This window comes from Triturus cristatus, chromosome 1_1, assembly GCF_964204655.1.
Source record: "Triturus cristatus chromosome 1_1, aTriCri1.1, whole genome shotgun sequence".
NCBI lineage: Eukaryota > Metazoa > Chordata > Amphibia > Caudata > Salamandridae > Triturus > Triturus cristatus.
Window position 1 is genome coordinate 362861620 of NC_140579.1, and position 20977 is coordinate 362882596.

A 20977-nucleotide genomic window follows, 5' to 3' on the forward strand; every position below is an offset into this window, starting at 1 on the left:
AATTCCACTATTGTACTAACTTACACCTTTATAGTAAGTTCAGCACTACACGTGGCCAACCACTGGTACTGCAACACCCTACCATAGAAAATATAGAAAATAATGGAGGAAGGAACTTAAATAAACTCCATAGGAAATATTGTTGAATTTAATTCAATTCATCTTTATTCGGTTACATGAACCATAAGAGCAAACAGGCGAGACATACATTTCATCACAATTTACATATCAAGACATTTCCGTCTTCTGATAGTAGCAGCCAGGTAACAACTTTCTGTATTACATACTAACAGGGATGTAACCAACTGTAGACACAAAAGTACAGGTCGACATTGTGCAAGATTGACATTTTTAAGAATAAGTACAATAAACTTCTTACAGTGAGAAGTAAAAAACTTACAAAAAATCTTAAAACGTATAGTGCATTGAGATGATAAGTTATCACAAGGACAGAAGCCAATGCTAATTTGTGTTCTTCTACCCAAACAAAATAATAAATAATATTGTACACAACCCAGCCTAAAATGTATTAGCAAGTGGCTATTACAAGAATCATATAAAATAACACAGATAAGACTCAATTTTGTGGGTCATCTTCATCATAATATGTGACTTGAAAGAGGATTTAGGCAACTCAGAAAGTTCTCTGATTGTAAAATGGGGACAATATGCACCCCTGTCTTACCCCACTCTTTAACCGAAAGTAGCTAGTACAGGACCCTTCCAAGTTATATCGAACAACTACCGTCATATCCCTTGGCAGTTCACAAAGGAAATAGACAATGTCTATGTCTATTCCCGATCCAGCAAAATAGGCCATAACTTGGGTCGGTTTACTCTGTCAAAAGCAAGGGACAGATTCATGAATGCAATAAACAACGAACCAGGTCTCACCACAGTATACCTGTTAATTAACAGGAAAAGATTTAGGCATTGATCTCATGTGTCTAGACCTGTGCGAAACCAAACCTGTAAATCTTAGAGAATGGAACCGTCCTCCGCCCATTACATAGCCCTCTTCAAAATAACCCTGCCCCTAACCTTAACTATGGAGTCTATCAGAGAGATGGGCCTGAAACAGCTTGGTAGATTTCTAGAGCCCTTCTTTGTGTACACGGATAATGATGGACTGAGACCAGGAGTCTGGGAGACCTGTTCGTACAGCCAAATTAAACATACTGGTTAAGATCAGGGTCCAAAATGTAGGTGACACCTTGAACAAATCGGCAGGAATCCCATCGGGACCAGGGACCTTATGACTTGCCATATATCCTATAGCTAATATGACCTCATGAACGTTTAATGTTAATTTACATTGATGGGTAGTTAGCAACGAAAACACAAGATGGATACCACTATTATAAATGCCCTTTAAATGCTCAATACACTTCCCCAGAAGGATATGTGAGGAAATGGTATGGGCCCCATTGTCATTAAATAAGAGTGATTAACAACCTGCCAGACTTTGCAACTATCTGCCCTGAGTGAGGCATCCTTAAGATTAGCCCAGAGTTCCTCTTTATGTGCACTCTTCCTTAAATCTAGCGACTTCTTATAAGTAATGCGTCTGCTAGCAATTAAACATCAATCTTTGGGTTGGGCTTTAAGTGCAGACATTAATGATATGCTGACTTTTGAGAAATCTTTATTAAACCCTGGAGGATTACTATTTGCTGCTGGTTTAGAGGGGAGTGATAACTTAGATTGAACTTCATTCCAAACCTCTGAATAAGCATTCAGAAATGCATGAGTGCCCCAGACATGAATCAAATTCTTCACACTTTCTTTTCTACAAGGCATTAGAAAAAGTCCTCAGGAACAATCTTCAACCACCTTAGTCTTCTTTCCTGATCAGTCACCACACCATCCAGATGGATAGACAAACCCTGTGCTGGGGTACAAATAGATCGGTGAGCCTAACAGAAATACAGTAATGATTACTAAAACCAGAAACTCTTCTTCCAAAATGAAAATCTCCCACTAGGATAAATCCAGCTTTTACATTGCTACAGATGCCAATATTCAACACTTTTTCCCTGAGAGTGGAAAGTGTGTCACAAACGGTGGGAACAAAGCCATCAACCACAGAGGAGGTAAACAAAATTGCTTCCATATTGGCAAAACTTGTTGCCATATACTTTATCCTACAATTTAAGGAAAGAGAAACCAAGGTTAGCAAGCCTCCCTTTTGGGTTTCCCCTTAGTGAAGGCACAACAGGATTAAAATATGATTTGTAGCCTTCCAGTAAAAAGGAAACCTCCACATCTCCTGTTGGCATATTATGGGAAATGATCTAAGAAATTTCAAAATATCAGGATCGTTTATTTTGCTATTTATACCTGCCTTATTTCAGTCTGCTAACTTGACGGGACTAAATATGGTATCTCCATTGGTTATATAACTTCCCTGAATATCAGCTGCAGGGATCATTCCCTATTGTGGTGTGATTTACACCCCTCGGTGAGCCCCTCTCTCAATGGCTCGCAACTCTACATCTCCAGATGTGGGCACCTCAATACATGTCCCCCTACTGGTTGTCATCACAGACTGGTCATCAAGACTGTCCCCGTTATTAACAGTAAAAATAGGATTTCCCCTTGGGAGATACAGTATAACAAATGCATACACCAATAGTCAATGGATTGGGAGGATCGCATCTCACTTTATGCAGATGACATACTTTTTATTTTTAACTTCCCCCCCGTAGGTCGCTCAGGAGTATCCTGGACATTTTTGCAGCATTTGGGAGACACTCCGGTTTTTCGATTAATTGGGATAAATCAATAATGTATGTGCTTTAGGGTGCCCCCCCCCCATTTGTTTGACGATTGCCCCATTCAGACCACGGATGGTGGATTTCATTATCTAGGAATATTTGTTACTCCCGACCCTAAATTACACTTTGCGAGAAACCTGCACCTGCCTCTCCAGAGGCTGCGGCGGGATGCCACCTGGAAGACGCTGCCTCTCTCACTCCTTGGACGGGCAGTTTTACCCCATTTCCTATATACATTGCACAATACGCCCAATCCAGTGCCAGCCAGTTATTTTAGGGAAATTGAGGGTCTTCAGAGGGAACTGCTCTGGAACGGGAGACCCTGTATAGCACATAAAAAATTGGTCCTCAACTGGTATGGTGGTGGCATAAGCATCCCAGATATTAAAAAATACAACTGGGCTGCCCAACTTGCGGCCATCAACCAAGCTACTTACCGCGGCCCCCATGAACCAGGATACGCCATGGATAGGTGGCTACTGCCGGGCAGGAACTTTAATGTAGCACTGTACTCCCCCTGAAAAAAATTGCCGCTCACTGGCCCAACCAAACATGCGTTAAGGATTTGGCACGACATCCAGAAAAGTTTGGGTTGGAGGGATAGACGAACTCTTGCTACCCAGTAGCAGGCAAACGGTCCAGCACTATACATCATGTTATAAAAAGTCCACATTGGAGTTCAAGAAAGAAAGCACACAGAAAGGTATCCAAATCCAGATGTATATTTTCTTGAAAAGATTTTTCTTTATTTTTCTTAAAAGGATTTTTCTTTATTTCCTCAAAGGCAAAGATTCATAGCCAACGCGTTTCGTCTCCCATAGAGAATTCTTCAGGGCTATTGAAAAATACATACAGATAAAAAATTTAAGAAGAAATTCTTACATATAAAGCACTATCAGTGCAACACAAACCAACAAACAAACATATTTAAAAATTGAACAATGACAAAAAATTTGTTTAGACAAGATAATGTGTCCTTAAAGTATATATACGTCCACATATAGTGCATCTCATTGGGGACAATTATTTTTAAAAAGTTATATGTATATGTACAAATATGATAAAATGAGCGTTACAGTAAACCAAATCATGAATCTAGCTTTGAATACAATATTATTTCAAAAACGCTTCATAAGCAGTTTTATATGCAAAATGGATATCATACCTTCACAATATAACACAAGGTGTGTTCATTGAAACGTTTTATGCAGGTCAAAGGTTTGACAATCCTGAGCACGCAAGACTTCTGTATTCTCATTGTATTTCTAAAATAATAAACAATTTCATCTTAAGACAATATCTCATCCATTTGTATATAATAAAATAGTTAAATAACCCATAGTTTTTATTCACACCCATTATTCTACAGCAACAATGCCTCATGTCTAATACAATTCTATAATAAGCCATATTCTATTCGAAGACCAAGGAGACCATATATTTAAACATCTTCCACATGTTGTTATTCATTTAAGTGATCTCTAAAGGCGAGAGCAAAACCCAGAGAGATCACAGTAAATCTGAATTTATCCTATAATCGTAGATATACAAAATGATGCTATCTGTCAGTATATAAATTATAATCTGTGCATAGTAGCACTAATGGCAATGAATATTTTTTCAAAAAAAAACCTTCATGTCCTTTTATGTCGCCAACAATTTAAATCATTTGTAAGTGATTAATTTCATTTTACTATAAGCTAAAAGACACCCATTAGCCCTATCATAGAAATCTAATATCAAATATACATATCAAATGATAACATTATATTGACACAGGTCTATTGGCCAGCTCCATGTATGAGGATTTATATAGATTGACCTCAAGATTGCGATCAATAAACTTGAAATCATCGTGTAAACAGACACAGAAAGCTTGTTTTCTATTGGGATGAAAAAACACCCATGGCAGCCATCTAGACCATCCCTCAACTCATTATATTAGATACATAGTATTATTTCTACTGAACTTTTATGCGCTTCAAACAATAATGTCTCCATCAGTCTTAAACCGAACCTAATTTGCTTTAAGGTGATGTTTTCAAAACTGTAAATAATACTGCCGCGTCTCGATGACACTCGACAGCGTGGCATATTATCCTGCAACTCTAATGGTCCTCATATTTTGGTTCAGGACCAAATATTCACAGGTGGTCCCCTTTTTTTTATTTGTTAACTTTTTTTAAAATTATAAACCACCACCCGGAAGTTAAAGACAGCAATTGCTTGGTGATGCCCTATAGGCACCCCCCAAACATATTCATAGTGATTAACTTTAAAATACTAGTCAATAGACTTTAAATCATCGTAAGGGTAAATTTAGCAATCCATTTTAATTTGGATGCAATGTAGCTGTGGCAGCCATTTTAACCATCCCTTACCTCGTTATATATAATACACGTTATCGTGGTTATATAACCTTCATAGATTTCAAACTATGGTATACCGATTAGGCTACGACCAGACCTATTTTGTTTTAAATATATTAATGTATTTAATATTGTTCCTACATTTTTTTAAAAAAAGGATTATCTGTACACAGAACGGAACAGATGAGAATTATTTTCAAAATTATAGGTATCATTATCACACTTCGCTCACACTTACCCGCAATGGCATAATAACCCGCATGTCCAAGTAATGCTCGTATTTCTGTTCGAAACCGAGCACTCGCAGGCGATCATTTTTTAAAGCCACCGCCCGGAAGTGAAAAACAATCATTGTTTGATAACGCCCTGCATGCACCACCAAAACACGTACAAAAATAGCAGCCATCTTGTAATGTCAAAAATAAACACGCAAACGCGGATTCTGTCCATATTTTGTTTCATATGTGGTATTTTAACTTCACCATTTACGAACAAAATATCAATTTAGTAGATGTCGTCTAATATATATTTAAAAAATATATATTTGTATTTATTAGAAATAAGCTAAAATCGTAATCAATAATTTCAATACTTGTCTAATTAATTACCCAATCTTTTATGGAACGAGTAAGGGTATACCTAATCTTATTAAGCGCTTCCTGATCTTATTAAGCGCTTCCTAATAATTTGAATTCCTCATTATTATGTAATGTGTGACAGAGGTAAAAAAAAAATTTCAAACACTTATCAAAGATATTAAAATAACTAGTTTTGAATATAAAAAACAAATCCGCGGTCCCAATATCGTTTACAAATGTGGCGTATGACATATGTGTCATTTGTATGACAATTATACATGGCATTACTGTTTTTCTTTTCATAGGACAATGGGCACACTGCATGATATATATGTGTATCGAATCTATTGTAATAAATTGGTTCCATATATCAATAAAAGTAACCATGGTTTCATAGACCATATATAGGACAAAGCCACATCATAGCTTTTGATGTCTGACCATAGGTTGCTACCCCATGTTCACAGCAATATCTAGTCTGGTTGCAACAAAGGATTTATGTGATAATCCATAGAAATAGATACATCATATAATAATCTAAATCTAAAATATTAACAGATAGCTATTAACCCATAAAACACATAACGATTGATTACCACCAACTACGGTGTACAAAACCAAATATTCACAGACTCTTTATTTATTTATAGAGGTCAATTGATCTGACTAGGTAATCATACATTTTGTTCTAAAGATAGAACATGATACAGATCATCATTGCTCATAGTTCTACTGAGCAGCACACATGAATATGTTTCTGTTTATCTGCATAGAGAGTATTCAAGAGAGATTAACCACCAATCTCACAAAAAGTGATGTAGCTCATCATTAATGTTAAGCCCAAACTTCACAGTCCTGAGACGGCATATCCATAACACCGCTCGTTGCCTAAGCATCAGCTCCCTGTTACCTCCTCTTTCGGGGATCTTGACATAGTCAATACAACAGAAAGTAAAATCTTTGTCATTCGGAAGTTCACATTTTATATGTGTGGCAACAGGGTATTTCCCATCCCAGTTTTTTATGGCTCTTGCATGTTCTTGAATTCGCAGTTTGAGGCTACGAGTGCTACTGCCAATGTATGACTTTTTACAGGCACATGTCAACATATACACAGTAAATGTTGTATTGCAGTTAATAAAGCAGTTTATTGTGAACTCTCTTGATTTGTCACTATTAAACTTTTATGTTCCTAGCTTAATCTTAATCCATGCTGCAGTTGTGCCTAGCGCGAACCATTTCGCCATATGGAATGGCTGAAATGGTAGACTGAGGATGTGCACTGCCAGCGTGTAAATAACTGTTGCAAGATGTCTTTTTCCTATACATGTCACTATGTATGCTGGTATCTTTTATAAACAGTCTCAAATCTAGGATCTCTATACTGGTCTCAGAGTGTTGAATAGTCAACTTCACATTGAAGTTATTCATATTTAGATAATTATGATACATGTTCAGTTTTTCAACTGTTCCATGTCATATCATAATAATATCGTCAATATAGCGTCCATAAAAGATTACACTATCATTCCATATGTGTGCCCCTGGGCCCCAGACATTCTCCACCTCATACAGCCCCATAAAGAGGTTAGCATAAGACGGAGCAAATCTGGAGCCCATAGCCGTACCCTGTCTTTGTAAGAACCAAGTATCATTATGCAAAAATTCATTTTGTGTCAAGATCAATTCAGCCATGGTTAGTAACGTATCAGTGTGTTCCAGATGTTGTGCTCCCCGCTTGTAAAGAAAATATTTTAGGGCTCTCATTCCTTCTTGAATATGAATACAGGTGTATAAACATTCTACATCCATGGACACAAAAAGTAACTTGTCCTGATCCCATTTGAAATCTTCCAATTTACACAACAGATCAGAACTATCCCTAAGATACGATAGCAAATTTTTTACAATTGGTTGAAGAAAGTTGTCCACATATAGAGCAATATGTTCAGTAGGCCCACCATTTCCAGAGATAATGGGTCTCCCAGGTGGAAAAGGACCCCCCTTGTGGATTTCCGGCAAGATGTAAATGCACGGTGATCTGGAATGGTGGGCCTGTAAAGATTTGCATTCATTATCAGACAGCAGACAAGACTCGTGCCAATCCCATAATTTAGAGTTGATATTACTTTCTATCTGGGTAGTGGGATTAGTCATAAGTTTTTCATAACTTTGGACATCATTTAACTGCCTATTGATCTCTTGTAGATAATCATTCCAGTTCATAAGGACGATGTTCCTCCCTTTATCGGCCTCCTTGATAGCCAAATTTCCATCATTTTTTAATGTCTGTAATAATCTAGACTCTTCCGCACCGAGATTGTTAGTGTGTATACAACCCCTCCTCTTATAGTGTAGATCCTCTAAATCATAGAGATCAGTTGTAACCTTCTTTTAAAAGGCATCTATAGCTGACTCTTGTGGTTGTGGTGGCATGAATTTAGAGCTGGGGCTTAGTCCACTGTCAATGGAATAAGCCAGAAATATGCCCAAATTGTTGGCTACCTCCATGACATCTCCCACTACCTCCTCATCATATAGGGATGCAAGCAAGTGTGTATTATATATATCTGCAATAGATGGTACAGGATCGACATTAGCAGCAGGTAAATGAACACGGTGAACAGCAGGATGATCTACAAAGTATTTTTTTATTTTTAATTTGCAAATAAATTTACATTTACAAAATTACATTTGCTTGTTGGACAATAATTGAGGCCCTTACTCAAAACCAACTCTTCTTGAATAGACAACTGTCTGAAAGACAAATTAATAATCGTTAAGGCATTGCAATCTAGGGGGCATATCGGAAGGATCAATTTCATTTGTTGGACTGTCTTTCACTTCTTGTTGCCCACATTTTGCTCCCTGGCCTTTGTACCTGCCCTGGTGTTTTTTGCCACCCCTCTGCCTGCGTTTTCGTTTGACATATACATACGATTCCCTAGTCGATACCTCCGTACCTCCTGTAAAAAAACGGATGGAGGGTCTGTTGAGGGAGCATTACTAGTCCCTGCTCCTGGATCACTTTCCAAGGAAGAGAGTGAAATACTGCTAGATGAGATACTAACTGGTTTCTCATATTTCTTTTCGTTCATTTGTGCTTTTAGAACCAGATCATCATATTTTCTTGCGAACGTAAAAATACGTCCCCTTCTGTAATCCCCTTCATCCCTTTGTATTTTATTCTGCTTTTTTTCTTTAAGATACATTTGATAGCTGTTTAATTCCTTTTTCAAGATTTCCATATTTTTTAGTATTGCGTCTTTTAGACTGCTCTCATTAATTTCTTTTTCTAAAATCCTGATTTCCTCCTTGATCTTCAATACCTTTCTCTCTGTATTTGTGATTATTGACCCCATCATTTTATATGAAGCCTCATAACTCTTGCTACCCCTTTGTGGGACTCGGAACAACTAGGCCAACTGAGGGCCTCCAAGGGTTTTGACAGATGGGATCTAATTGGCATATCACGTATAGGTGATCTTTGGTCCAGGGGAGAGGTAGTACAATTTTCGACACTACAACAGCAATATGAAATGGCGAGCACAGACTTTTTCCAGTACCTGCAGATCTGCCATGCCCTCTACGCAAATATACCAAAGGGCACTTCGCTCCCTGACTCCTCCCCGCTGGAGGACAGACTACTGGATGGCTACTTGCCGGAAAAAGCGGTCTCCCTTACATATAAGAAACAGTTACACAATACCCCTGACCCCCTTGAGAAACTTAGGGAACACTGGGTGGCAGATGGCCTGAAATAGATGACGATGAGGGGCGGGAGGCGGTGGCGTCCCCTGGGAGGTGGGTATTTCTGCCGGACTGCGACTGATCCAACTCAAGATCCTTCATAGGATTTATATCACAGGACCACAGTTGCTGCATATGGGGATGTCATAGAGGGTTTAGGCAGGTAGGCACGTTTATGCACATTCTTTGGGAATGCGACCATATTCAGCAGTTTTGGCAAGCGATACATCGGACCTTTAGGATGGTGTGTACCCCGAAGCGAAACGTTGCCTCCTTAACATATGGGAGCCTACTGACCTTAACACCTCTGAGAAAACCTGGGTTACTTTGGGTCTTACAGCGGCAAAAAGGGATATTGCGCAAAACTGGGGGTCTGACACGCCACCTACATTGTCAAAATGGAAACAAGACCTTGACTGGTGCATGTTTAGAGAAAAGACTGTATACACTGCACAGGGCTGTCCAAAAAAGTGGTCCTCAATTTGGGACGCCTGGAATGCTTACAGAGGAGATATATGTGAGGCACCTTTGGTACCAGCAGATGACGAGGACCTATCTCCTTAAATCCAAACTATGGAACTGTCTGGCAATGTAATACTGAAATTTACTGTATGTGTATTGCAGATGATTGAAGCATTGTATCTCTTTATTGTTATGCTGCTGTCTCTTTGTTTTTTCAATAAAAAGAATTATATTTTAAAAAATGCATACACCAATCAATCCAACACCCAGACAGACCTTGTCAAGTATGTGTTATATATATCTAAGCTACTCACCATTGCAGTATAGAAAATATACTAGGTCACAAAGAAAAATGTTTCTATTAAAACTCTTCCATGATTTTATTAGTGAACATGCACTAGCAAATGCATATCAATTCATAAAATAAAACAACCTAAAACACTTTCAAATGTTTAAAACAACTCCTGCTTGTAGGGTATTTCATTTAAAAAACACATACATTCTTTTCACATTACGACGTAACATGAATAAACATAATCCGTAAATCATGCAAGCAAGTGTGTAATACTGGGAGAAACACAAGACAACACTAAATGGTCAAATTTCTATTACTTCTTTGTATTAACATTATACATGATACTCAAACGTAAAAATCATCTATCATCATAGCAGATACGTTACAGATCCTGCCTTGTCGACACATTTCGGTGGGTTTCTATTATTTTACCACCTTCTTCAGGACACAAATAAGTTCTCACACAAAAAATACACAACTTTTTTGTAGTAGTGTAAGAAGATGAGAAAAAAAACTGTGTGGTGTCATTATAATGATATGTTTTATTTGAGCTCAATATAGCAGTCCAATTTGACAGAATCCCAGTCCGGCTGAATGCCCAGGGTACTCTCTGGGGGAACTTCAGATGATGGAGACAGGCCCTCTTCCCAGGCGTCCTAGAAGAGACACGTAACTCAAAAAAGAGGAAAAACAACCCAAAACAGACTATTAATAATTTTTGTTTTCTTAACGGTCACCCGACCACAGTGCCACCTCCACCAATCAGGGTGAATATCTGCACAAAGGGGAATGAGGGTAGAGTCACCCTGGTGCTACTGCATGCTTTTTACTCCACTTTCCCAAACGTGTTTTCAGACTCTTGTGGTGCCCCACCAACCGGACCAAAAAGATCGCACCTTCGACACTTGTCTTTGGCCACGACCCGTATCCTTGCCCGTGGCATTGGGACCCGGGGCGTCCATGTCACTGTCCTTGCAGCTGGGCTGAATGGCTGTACGCAGCTGGTTCTTCCAGAGTTTTCTCTCTGATCTTCCTCAGGAAGCCACCTACTTCCTTCCGCCAGCCTGGTCCCACAACACGTTTTGCGGGGAAACCACCCATCTCTACACCTTCCTGCGCAGGTGTCATTTCCCCGAAGGTTTCGCTCTCATCAGTATCTTCCTGCTCTCGTTATTCTCCCTCATGGATCGTGCTGGATTCTGAGGCGTCCTGTCCTCCATGCGATTCCCGCGATGACGTACTGTTCTCCTCACTCTAACTGTGAATTTGCGAGGGGTGTGGCCACTCGTTCGCCTCCTTTCCAGGAAACACTGGAGCACTACCGGTCTTGTGGCCATGGTCTAGGGTGTTGGCCATGATGGAATCCCATTTGAACCCTCGCTCCTTCTCACATTTGTTTCTGAAAAACCTGTTGAAAGATAGTTCACAAATTAAACTTCTCATAATCTGATATACGACATTACAATCAATTGTACAGATGAGACAGCCAAAATGGATCTCCCCACCCCAGCTCTTCACATACTAAAGAATAATCTTGCATCCAACTTCCATCCTTACATCTACTCCACCCACTTGTGTATCCACCATACTGTGCTTCCCAACAATCTACTAAAACTCTTCATCAAGTTTCTGTACAACAACTCCATCCATCGTGCACTCACCATCAATTGGTGACAATGAAGGTTCCTCAATGGGACCTGTATATTAATACTGGTATATGGCTGTTCCACAAGATACAACCGAGTCCTGAACATAAACAAACATATCTTATTTTAAAAGGGTGTATAGAAACATCTGGAATCCCTATCATACTTTGTGGGTAGATTCGATATTGAGTGTTAAATACTACTCACCCTAAATATGGTGACTCAATGTAAATCCATTAACACTTTGATCCTAGAACTTTCCACAATAGACTTCTTCTTAAAATTGGAACTATTCAGTCAAGTGCAACTGCCTCCAAAACCTCAAATCTTTTAGAGGTAGGTGCAAAAAAAAGTCACTAACCTTGGGTGGCCTCATAACTCCGTTGCAGGTGCTTTTGATGCTGTCACTAGTCCACAATTTCGTTTGAACTGCCAGCGGTCGATAAAAATATCCAAGAGGAAAAGCCTGGATATTAGAAATATGGGCAAGCTGCCCTGCATGATTCAAAACCATTGAAACAGCTCTAGGACAGTCAAAAGTCATGATTACACAATCCCTGTTAAATGTGTTGGGAGTTGGTCCAACCCAATCCAAGCCTTTTGGGAAAAATTCACCGTTCATCACCAAGTTGGAACAACCAATAGCTAACTTTATTTCCTAGGCTAGGATAATCTTCTCTGACCCTGTGTTTAAAAGCGGGGACCCCAGTGAGTAATATAGCATAGGAGGTCAGGACAGGAGGAACATTGAGAACAACTCGAGAGGGTGCAGGACCATCTTTCCTACTTGGAATACCTGGCTCCCCCTGCAATAACTAATTTACTGGGTTACACCTATGACTTTCCAGATGAGCCAAAGACTGTGAGTGCCCTGAAACACCAGGCCGCTCAGACTGAGTTGGCAAATTCTCCTGACAGTCAGATACAATTAGCCTAGAAGTTGGCAAAATGGGGAGCAGTGAAATCCCATCTTTGGATACACCAAATAAATCCTGTCTGCCTCCCCTCACTCCAGATGCATTGTTCACAGAACCACACACTGAATCTGGCATTGACATGTTGGCTTTTCAAAACAAAATGGAAATTATTTAAGGTGCCTTCAAGGGATGACAATTTTTCTAGACATTAACCAACTACAGCGTTTGTCATTGACTGGACAAAGTCATCAGATCTGATATTGACAGTATGATTTTTTTTCATTTGGATGCCAGGGGTCCACAGTCAACTGGGGAGTTCCTGATCATGGTCATGGAATACCCAGCTTCTCCTCCACTGTGCTAATTTAATCATTGATCGCCTCACTGCTGCTGGCAGACATGAGAGAATTTAAGACTTGGAAAGACCATTAGAGTCTAAGGGCCATATGTAGGTGGGCTAATACTGGTCGGTAACGGCGAAAATCGGTAAATTTCCCGTTACCGACCGGTATTCAGCCCATTGCGATGTAGGAGGCTGGATTTAAGGATTCGGTAATTTACCGATTCGTTATTTTAAGGAATTGGCAAAATACCGATTCCTTAATTTAAGGAATCAGTAAATTACCGAATCCTTAAATACTATGTAGGGAGCACTCAAATGAGTGCATTTTTGGTTTAAGGATTCGTTATTTACCACCAACTACAGGTTGGTGGTAAATACCGAATACCTTTTAAAAAGCAATTTTTTCCTTTTTTAAAAGTGCCATGTGGCCGACACACATGCCCTTAGGGCATGTATGTGCACCACATGTGCACACATGCACAATTCAGGGGTGCAGCAGGGTGTCAATGTGACACCCTGCCACCCTTGAATATGCTCCCCCTATTACCGAATCGGTATTTACAGAATCGGTAATAGTGAATGGCTTCCCATTCATTCCTATGGGCCTCCAGGCCCATAGGAATGAATGGGAAGGTATTCCTTATTAGCGATTCGGTAAATACCGAATCGGTAATAACGAATATTACCAAATCGGTAAAATTTACCGTTTGTTTACCTACATTCTATTTACCGATTCTTAAATACCGAATCGGTAAAATTCGGTATTTAGGAATCTGTAAATAGAAATTACCTACATATGGCCCTAAATGCTTTGGGACTGCACCAGACTCAAAGCCTCCCATATCTGTTGAGGAATTTTTAAGTTTACCCATTCTGATGCAGAGGAATATTTACAATCCCCCCAAAAAAGGAAATAGAGAAGTGGCCCAGTCCAACCGCAGTCGAGCAATGACATGCACAGCTGGTAGCGGCCAAACACTTTGTACACTAATGTCCTCCTCCTCCCCCACCAAGCCAGCAAGGTCTCATGGGACATAGTTCTTCCGCAGGAAAAAGCACAGATGAGCAGAATGTCGGCTAAAAGTGTCAAACATTTGCCAGTTATGGGGAGCGAGAGATCAATAACACACCGATCCCCTGCAGCCAACAGGCAGCAGACAACAGAAAATGTGCAGGATTCTCAGAGAAGGTCCCGATATTAATATGAAAATATACAATGTATCTTGTGTGTACATTCTGGCTTGTCAGGTAGAGGGGTGGCCCAGCTTCCTTTGAGTGATGATGGGTGCAAGGTAAGCCCACTCTTGGCCCAGGCGAGGCCAGCGCAGCAGGAGAGCACACCACCCAATGTAGCCACCTCCTTGCCCTCAAAAAGCGTTTGATTTTCATTTGATTTGATTTGGGGTTTTTATAAAGCTCTCTTATGCCCAAAGGCGTCTTGGCGCTGATCCAAGCAATAGAGAATGCAGAAATAACAGAAGAGTAAGAGATATATTATTTGCGGTAGAGCCAGGTTTTTAAGTGTTTCCAAAAGATAAGGAGAGGGAGGCAGTTTTTAAATCAAGAGGAAGTTCATTCCAGAGGAGTGCGGTGTTTTTCACAAAGCCTCTGCCATCCCAAGTAGTCAGTCTGTGGTGAGGCGCAACTGTTTTCGCCAGGCTGGAGGGGAGGGATCTATTGGGAATTGTTAGACCTGACATCCTTGGCGTGGGTTTTTCCCCTATCTTTTGCCTCTGCTACCTGGATTTTTGATGCTGTGCTGGATTTCGTTTTTGCTGGTTTAGATGCTTTGGACACTCTGCCACTGCTAATCAGTGCCAGAGTGTAAGTGCTCCCTGTGTAAAATATCATATTGATTGGATATACCTGATTGGCATATCTGTATCACCCTGAAGTCCCTAGTAAAGTGCACTGTGTGTGCCAGGGCTGGTGATGGCAGATGCTACTAGTGGGTCTGCAGCGCTGATTGCGCCACCCACCTGTGTAGCCCTAAAATGGTGTCTCAGGCCTGCCACCGCAGGCCTGCCTGCAGTCCCCGGACTGCCATGTCCTCCTGGCCAGTGTCCACACTGACCGGGCCTAACCCTTCCCTTTTTATACACGTCAGTCATCCCTATGGAAGGCCCAAGGTACCCCCCTGGGCAGGGTGCAGTGTATGTAAAAGGTAGAGCATGTACTAGTGCAGGTAACATGTTCTGGTAGTGAACAACGGCCATTTTGTGTGTTCACTGCTGCAAGGTTATCTTGCTCCATAGGCTAACATGGGGGAGGCTGGTGCCAATGGCTATCCGCCTATCTTCTCATAGGAACAAGATAAGACATGAGTGTTTGATATCCCTGAGCTCAGCATTTAATAACACATCTTTTAGGAGAGGTTGTTTTTCAATCCTGAGTTGGAGAATAGTACTTTTTAGAGAGTAGCTGTTCTCTTGTCTGACCCTTCTGTGTGCCTGGGCATGCTTGTGGATTGACTGTCTGGCTTGAGAGTGACAGGGGCTGGGGATCCCCCAGGAGGTTGGCTGAGTCAGCCCTTTGCTGAAGGGCGACATTTGCAAGTAGAGTGGAGGGAGGAGATAGCACCTGGGAGTGAATAGGGCTGTGCCTGCCTGCCCCACTGCTGGCTCCACCTCCTGCTGGGTGGCTGACGACTCTGCCCCTCACTCTGAAAAGAAAGCAGAAGCCAGGAAAACAAAGTGCTCCAGCAACACTCAGAACTGGATCAGACCGGGCTCAGGACCCACTTGCACAAAGACTTCAAAGACTTTTAGGGGTATAAGTACAAGACCCCTAACAACAGATTTTTAGATTCTACCATCAAGAGGAACCTCTGCTGAAAGACGGACCGCTGAAGAACTAAAGGAAGATTGCCTTGCTGTGTGCTCTAAGGGCTGACCTGTTCTGCTGTACAACTGAAGCTGAGGAAGAGAAGGGGTCTTGCTGTGTGCTGACCCTACCCACTTGACCAAACAAGACTTTGCTGTGTGCTGTGTCTTAAACCGAATCTCCAAGGGCCTGAGAAGAGCTGGCCTCCTGTTTCGCAACCCAGGGATAGAAAGGTTGCCAAGAACTCAAGACTCTGCTGTGTCCCCCCTGCGCTGCTGTGTGCTGCAGGGACCGGGGACTGTTCTACCAAGCTTCTCAACATCTGCCTGTGAAGTGGGCTGGCTGCTCTCTGTCTTGCTGGAGAGTGCCGCACTGACCCGGGCCTGACACCGGTTGCCGCATCAAGAAGACCGACGTGCTCATCGGCACGTGCCTTGCCGCGACCCGGAGGCCTGAAGCAGATCGAGAGTCGTACTTCCCTGCTCTACGAAGCCGCACTGTGAGTGGCTGACTCCGGTGACGTCGACATCGTCACTGGGGGCTCGTCGAGGGAGTTGTGGAAACCTTGCACCGAACAGCCAGAGGAGCGCTTTTACAACGAGCGCAGCGACACCGCCGGAGCAACGTAGCTGCCTAAACATCAAGAGCCTACGAACTGATTCATTCTCAGTGAGTATCGAATCACGCAAGAGACTAGAGACTATCGTCTTACGATCCCGACCAACCAAGAAAGCGAATATAGTGTAAACCTGTGATGCTTGATTTCAACTGCGGAAACTAGATAAAGATATATTATTTTTGATATAACTCACCTGTGTGGTCTAAGTTCGTGGTGTGCGGAGGGGGGATCATTGTGGTGTCTACGTGCAAATACCTTACACATTGCCTTGGGGATAAGCCTGTCTGCTCGAGCCAAGCTACCTAGAGGGTGAGCAGGGGTTATCTACCGTGCGTGTCCCTGTACCCTGACTAGAAGCAAGGGTCCCTATTTGGTCTAAGGTGTATACCTCTGCCAACTAGAGACCCCCAGATCTAACATTGGTGGTCAGCGGTGCGGATTAGAACCAGTATTTGCACTTGACCTGCAGTGATTCTTCGTACATCACTAATCTAGTAAGCAGTTGCATTGCACGAAGTTTTTGCGAAGACTATTCTTGGAGGATCGACGAAGCATCATGTCTCTGAATGGAGTAGGTGAGGAGTCGGAATTGCAATTCGAAGTGAAAAAGTTGCTCGAATATAAGAAAGAGCAACTAAAGCAATTCTGCAAGCAGCTTGGATGCCCAGTGAAGGGCAGCGCCAACAAGACGGAGCTACAGAAAGCTCTAAGGGCCTGGTGGGAGGCCAAGAATGGCGCAACCGAGGAAGCTACTGGAGGGGATGGCACACCGGAGCACGGATTTGGATCCGATGATCTGCCAGTGAATAGGCCAGTGTCTAGGGCTGGCAGCACCCATTCCAGTAGGAGCCTTTCTCCAGAGGAGCTGGAGGAAAATCAGAGGGTTAGGGCCCATGAGATTGAACTTTTTAAGCTCAAAGCTCAAGCGGAAGAAAGGAAACTGCGCCTTGACAGTGAGAAAGAGGCGGAGGAGAGGAGGAATGCTCTCGCATTGGAAGAGAAAAAACTCCAGTTGGCTCATGAGTTGAGCATGAGGGAGCTGGACATTAAAGCCAAACAAGTGGAGTCCAGTCCGAATGGTGGCAGCGCACAACCAGTACAGGCGGGTAAAGTATACATACCGAAAGATTTGGTACAGAATTATCAGAGGGGTGAGGATATCTATGCGTGGTTTAGATCCTATGAGCTTGCCTTGAAGATGAATGAAGTGCCTGAGAAGAGTTGGGGAGCAGGGTTGTGGAAGCATTTTGAGGCCTCTGGGAGGGATGTCTTAGCACCCTTAGAAGCAGCAGGGACCTTAACCTACCCCACGATGAAGGAGGCCTTATGCCTCAGGTATGGGCTTACACCAGAACAGTACCGCCAGAAGTTCAGGAACTTCAAGAAACTTGATTCGAGTACTTGGGTGGAGTGTGTGAGTATGTACACGCGTGCACTGGAAGGTTGGATAAAGGGCAGCAAAGTAACTGATTATGTGGGGTTGTGTCACTTGATTAGTTGGGAGCACTTGAGTAGTCTATGTGTTCCAGAGCTGCGCCAGCATCTTTTAGACAGCAAGTTAACTGATCCCAGTGAGCTTGCTAAAGAGGCAGACCGCTGGACTAGCACCAGGGTCAACAAAGGGGTGGTAAGTATGCCAGAAAAGGTGGGGAGGACAAGGGTAACAGTAAGGAGTTCTCTAAAGGGCCCCAAAACAGTTCCCAGGAGAAGGAGTCCCAAGCCCCCAAGCCGAAGAGGTCTTGGCCCCCTAAGGGCAACAGACCACCGCCTACTTGCTATGCTTGTAGGGAAGTGGGCCACATAGCCCCTAACTGTCCCAAGAAACCCCCAGCACCAGCTGCTGCTCCAGTCCCAGGGTTAGCTAGTGTAGCTTTGGGAGGGGATTTGATTTCCAGTGGGGAGGAGGGATTAGCTATGATGACCCTTGTCTCTTTAGGAGACCAAGAGATGGTCCAGGATACCTTGATACCCGCTAACACTAAGAAATACGGGCAAAAGGTGACCATCAATGGGAGGGAGTTAGAGGCTCTGAGAGACACCGGGGCTAGTGTGACATCTGTCAGGTGTCAGTGGGTGTCTGAAGAGCAAGTCATTCCCAATGTGCTCCGCCCAGTAGTGGCAGCTGACACTTCAGTGCGCCTCTGCAAGATGGCGCGTGTTCCCTTTACATGGGGGGGAGTCTCTGGTACCTTGGAAGTCTGTGTCAGTGATGCCTTGCCAGTAGATTGTCTGTTGGGTAACGACCTGGAGAGTTCTCCATGGAAGGGCGTAGAGCATAGAACTCACTTGGAGATATTAGGACTGCCAGCGTGGATCTGTGTATCCACACGTGCCATGACAGCCAGTAAGGGTGGATTAGTAGAACCGGAGCCTGGAACAATGGCCCAGGGACCTGTCAAGAGAGGAAGGGGCAGAGGGCGCGGGAAACCGGCCCCCACTGTTCCCACGGTCCAGGAGGAAGCTGAACCTGAGGGGGATGCCCTGGAACCTACAGGGGAACAGGTGGCCGAGCTGGGGGAATTGCCTGAGCTGACCCATTGGCAGCAAGAGGGTGGTCCCTCCAGGGAGGAATTCTGCCAGGCTCAGAAGGAGTGCCCTTCTCTCCTTGGTGTGCGGCAGCAGGCTGCAGACCCGGCAGCGGGCCTAGGGTCCAAGGAACATTTGATTTACTGGGAGGATGACTTACTTTATAGTGAGCCTAAGTTCGCTGAGCCCGGTGCAGCCCGTGTGCTGGTGGTACCCGAGCGCTTCAGGAACTTCTTACTGGGTCTGGCTCATGACGTGCCTCTCGCAGGACATCTGGGGCAAGACAAGACCTATCACAGGCTTGTCACCCACTTCTACTGGCCCCAGATGAAGAAGCACGTCGGTACCTTTTGTAAGTCTTGCCAAACCTGTCAAGCCAGTGGTAAGAGCGGAGGGAAGTGCGTGGCGCCCCTCCAGCCGTTTCCTGTAGTGAGCACCCCTTTCGAGCGGGTGGGCATTGATATCGTAGGGCCCCTGGATCCCAAGACCGCCTTAGGCAACAGGTTTATCCTGGTCTTGGTGGATCACGCCACTCGGTACCCGGAAGCAGTCCCTCTCAGGATAATCACAGCACCCGTGGTGGGCCGTGCATTGATGGGGATCTTTTCCCGCGTGGGGTTCCCCCGAGAGGTGGTCTCCGACCGGGGTACCAACTTCATCTCTAAGTATATGAAGTCTCTGTGGGAGGAGTGTGGGGTAACTTATAAGTTCACCACTCCTTACCACCCTCAAGGAAATGGGTTGGTTGAAAGGTGCAACCGCACCCTGAAAGGTATGATTATGGGCCTAGCGGAGCCCATGAGACGGAAGTGGGACGTCTTGTTACCATGCCTGTTGTTTGCCTACAGGGAGGTGCCTCAGAAGTCCTTAGGGTTCAGCCCCTTTGAACTGCTGTAAGGCCACCCTGTTCGAGGACCTCTCACACTGGTGAAGGAGGGGTGGGAGAAATCCCGTGGGAAAACCCCCCAGGATGTGTTCAGCTATGTGCTGGCCATCCGCAACCAAACGCAGCGCTTCAGGAAGCTCGCTCAGGAGAACCTAGAAGCCAGTCAGGAGGAGATGAAAAAATGGTACGACCAGAATACCACTCTGGTAGAATTTCATCCTGGGCAGAATGTGTGGGTTATGGCGACGGTGGAGCCTTGTGCGCTCCGTGACAAGTGGACCGGGCCATATGAGGTGGTAGAGCGCAAGAGTGAGGTGACCTACCTGATCAACATGAAGACTCCTAGGCAGCCCCTTAGAGTCTTGCATGTGAACCGCCTCAAACCCCACTTCGAGAGGTCTGAAGTGACGATGCTCATGGCTACCGATGACGGTGGGGAGGAGGATAGTGGTCCTCTCCCTGACCTCCTGGCAACCAAGGAGCAAGACGGGTCAGTGGATGGTGTGGTCCTCTCGCCCACCCTGACCCCAGAACAGCAGAGAGACTGTCGCCAGGTGTTGGGTCAGTTTGCCTCCCTGTTCTCCCTGACCCCAGGTGTCACCAATTGGTGCGTCCATGATGTGGACACTGGAGATAGTCTGCCTGTGAAACAGAAGTTTTACAGAGTAGCTGACAAGGTCAGGGCCAGCATCAAGGAAGAAGTTTCCAAGATGTTGGCATTAGGGGTAATTGAGCCCTCTAGCAGTCCCTGGGCTAGCCCAGTGGTCCTCGTTCCTAAGAAATCTGCTACACCCGGTGGCCCGTCAGAACTTCGGTTTTGCGTGGACTACCGTGGGCTCAATACGGTCACCAAGACTGACGCGCACCCCATCCCCAGAGCTGATGAGCTTGTGGATCGGTTGGGAGCTGCCAGATATCTCAGCACCTTTGATTTGACTTCAGGGTACTGGCAGATTGCCTTAACTGAGGGGGCTAAGGAGAGGTCG